We start from the raw sequence: 4,350 nt of genomic DNA on the forward strand, positions 1-4,350 counted from the left end.
ATGCAAATTAAATTTTAATTAATATTTTCATGGAAGTTATATGGTATATTTTATTAGAGAAAATAATTAATTTAAATTTAGTTTATGATTATTTTGTAGGAAACAATGTGCATTTTGGTACTTTGAAAAGAAAATAAAAGAAAAGAATTAAAGTTGAACAAAGGAGAAAAAAATGGCAATACTGAAAAACCAAGGGCCCAAAGCACCACCAGCTAGCACATGGCCCAGCCCGAAGCTGCCTCCAGCTGCCCTTTCTAGCCCCCCAGGCCCACTCGGCCCAGCTAGCAGCCTTCCTTCTCCTTACCTGGGCCCGCGTCTGCCCCAGCCCAGGCCGAAAGCAGCCTTCCTCCTCCAGCAGCTCCTGGGCCCGCCAACCTTTTCACCAACCAGGCCCAACCGAGGCCCAACACATCCAGCTGCCTTAGCAACCCCCATTCAGCCCAATCACTGCCTCCCAAGCTTCCAGCTCTACCCGCTTGGCCCATTCCAGCCAAGCTTCCCAGGCCCAACCCGAAGTTTCTTCCCACCGCCAGCCTTCAACAAGCATCTTCGGCCCACACGCCAGGCCAAGCCTGCCACCAGCCCCCTTTGTGCATTTTGAGCCCAACAAAAGCACCTTTGTCCCCTTATGTCTAAATATGCCATTTTTTACCCCATTTTCTTACACATTTTACCCCAAAATCATCATCACACCTAAAATTTACCCCACTTACCTTATTATTCTTCATTTCAAATTTAATTTAATCAATTTAAATTGATTATTTTAAACACTTTTTTTTTGCTATAAATAAGGAATTTGGGGGTGCTTATTTGACGGGAGGTCGTACCACAAAATTCCTACACTTGGAAAACCACTCCATTCTCTTCATCTTTTTCTTCTTTTTGGTCATTTTTTCTATGAGTTTTTAGAGGAAAAATTTGGGGGTTTTTCCTCCAAATTTTCCTATTTATGTTTGTAATTTCTATTCTAGTTATGTGCTTCTAATTTTTTTCATAAGATTATTAAGATCATGATGAAGCAACTTGTAACTAGATAATATTTATGTTGTATGTTGATTTCCCTTGTAATGCAACAAAGTTTATGGATTTTTCTTCTTCATATTTGTCTTTCATCTTTAATATCTTATATTTTGGATTGTTAGATAGTATGCACTTTTACTTCATTTTGCAAAACATAATATTCTTTGTGTAAGATGTGTCATTAAATTGTACACATCCAATGCTTAGAACAAAAATATTATGTTTTGCCTTATAAATAATGTTATTTGATTTTTTTTTTTTTGTTTCATTAGGTTGATTCACATTAAATACTTTCAGATTATACTTTTTGAAAAGTGAAGAAAAATCCTATCTTTTAGAAGTAATTTATGCTTAAAATTATAAATCTATTTGGAAAATGATAGTTTGACTTATTTTAACTATCACTAAAACCTGGGAATCAATATACTAATAAGTATTATTAAACTTACATTTTGTGGATTCTAGTATCTTAATAATCTTTCATTTTAACACTTATTTTCAAATCATTATTGGTTTATTTTTATTCTCTTAAATAGCTTTATTTTAAATCTTTTATTTTATTCATTATACAAAAATCTCATCAATCTTTGGAGCTAGATTAGAATTTATTAATTTTGGTTTAAAATAGTTTTCTTTTTTTATTTTAGACAACTCCTTTGGGTTCGATCTCGTGCTTACACGAACACTATATTTCATATACGATTCGTGCACTTGCGAGTTATAAATTTTTAAAACATACTTGTTTTGGGTCCATCAAGAGTCGATTTTGGCACACATGAACCTCAGTAACGCGGATAACATATCCTGTGCTTCTTCTCTACTGAAAAAGGATGCCAAAATCTTGTGGGATTTGGTACAATAGACTCATGATATCACCGCCATGACTTGGGCCAGATTTGTGGAGCTATTTCACAAAAAGTACTACAACTCGGCAGTCATCGCTACAAGGGTGGAAGAGTTTCCCAGCTTGAAACATGGCAATTTGTCGGTAGTCGAGTATGCTCGAAAATTTGATCGACTAGCCAAGTTTGCACGAGAGTTAGTCCCAAACGGCTACTTGAGGGTAACTAAGTTCACCGGGGGACTCAAACCCAAGATTGAATTAGGGGTCAAGCCTGGGAACCCCAAGAAAATGTTAGCAAGGAGGAGGCAAGCAAGTCAGAACCTAAGCAGCAGAATCAGACTCAGAATGGTCGAAACCACAACAACCAGCATAACAATAATGGGCAGAAAAGAAAGCATCCCAATAATATACAGACCAATGGTAATAAAAGAGCACGGGCTAACAATGGTAATAACATGTCGGGTTATGTGGAATACCCTCAATGCTCCAAGTGCCAGAAAAGACATACTGGGGAGTGTCGTGCAAGCAGCAAGGGTTGTTACAATTGTGGCCAAGAAGGTCATCGTAAAAGAGATTGTCTACAGCTCAAAACAGAAGAAAAGAAGGACAGCAAGATGGTTCCAGCCAGAGTCTTTGCTTTGACCCAGGGAGAAGTCGAAACTAGTAACAAGGTGGTCACAGGTCAGCTTCCAATCCTCGATAATATATTTTCAGTATTGATTGATTTGGGAGCAACACACTCGTATATCTTGTTTGGATTGATAGAAAAAGTAGACAAACCTTGTGAAAGATTTAGAAATAGGTTTGTTACAAAATTTCCTTCGGGCGAAGTTGTTCTATCATCACGAATAGTACGAGGAGTACCAATCAAAGTCAAGGGCACAGAGCTAGAAGGAGACCTGATAGAGATAGAGATCAAAGACTTCAACGTAATACTGTGCATGGACTGGCTATCAAGACATGGCGAAACCATCAACTGTCGATGCAAGCAAGTGAGGTTCGAAACCCCTGAGGGTTAGAAACTATGTTTAATGGGAAAGTTTTCAAGACTATGGACACTGCTTGTCTCATCTCTCAAAGTTCAGAGGATGATAGAGAAAGGATGTCACACATTCTTAGCAAGCATCACAGATGTGGCATAGAAAACACGATTAAAGGTTGGAGATGTCTGAATTATAAAGGAATTTCTAGAGATATTTCCTAATGACTTACCAGGGTTACCCCCTACTCGGGAAATTGAGTTCACAATCGAACTAGTACCGGGAACCGAGCCTACCTTAAAGGCACCATACCGAATGGCACCTACCGAACTCAAGGAGTTAAAAATGCAGTTACAAGAGCTCTTAGACTTGGGATTCATCAAACTGAGCCATTCGCCATGGGGGCACCAGTTCTATTTGTGAAGAAGTATGATGGAAGCATGCGGATGTGTATCGATTACCATGAGTTTAAAAGGTGACAATTAATAACAAGTATCCACTACCCCAGATTGAAGACTTATTTGATCAACTACGAGGAGCGATTGTATTTTCAAAGATTGATCTATGGTTCGGTAATCACCAGCTCAAGGTAAGGGAAGAAGATATACCAAAGACAACTTTTAGGACTCGATATGGACATTACAAGTTCCTAGTTATGTATTTTTGTCTTACCAACGCTTTAGTCTAATTTATGGACTTAATGAACCTGGTCTTCAAGGATTACTTGGATAAATTCATCGTGGTGTTCATTGGCGATATATTGGTGTGCTAAAAGGATGAAGTCGAGCACGAGGAACACTTAAGACTGACCATGCTGCGACTAAAGGAGCATCAACTTTATGCCAAGTTCAAGAAATGCGAATTTTGGCTATCACAAGTAGTGTTCCTCGGGCACATAGTATCCAAGGATGGAGTCGCAGTAGACCCAACTAAAGTAGAGGCTGTGAAGGATTGGCCAAGACCTAAGAATGTGTCAGAGGTTAGAAGTTTTCTCGGACTAGAAGGCTATTACCGGAGATTTACATAAGGCTTTTCTAAGATAGCCACTTCGCTTATCAACTTGACCCGGAAGCAGCAAAAGTTCAATTGGACGGATAAATGTCAAGAAAGCTTCCAGTTGCTCAAAGAAAAACTGTGTTCAGCATCAATACTTTGCGTACCAACACCCAACGACAAGTTTGTAGTATTCTGTGATGCATCCAAGAAAGCTTTAGGCTGTGTGCTGATGCAAAATGACAAGGTGATAGCCTACACCTCAAGACAACTGAAGGAATACGAGCAACGCTATCCAACATATGATATGAAGTTGGCAGCGGTGGTCTTTGCACTAAAAATCTAGTGCCATTATCTATATGGAGAATAGTGTGAGATTTATATGGACCATAAGAGCTTAAAATATTTCTTCATGCAAAAAGAGCTCAATATAAGGTAGCGCAGGTGGTTGGAACTATTAAAGGACTATGACAGTGAAATCCTATACCACCCAGGAAGGGCGAATATAGTTGC

This window comes from Humulus lupulus, chromosome 7, assembly GCF_963169125.1.
Source record: "Humulus lupulus chromosome 7, drHumLupu1.1, whole genome shotgun sequence".
Classification (NCBI taxonomy): Eukaryota; Viridiplantae; Streptophyta; class Magnoliopsida; order Rosales; family Cannabaceae; genus Humulus; species Humulus lupulus.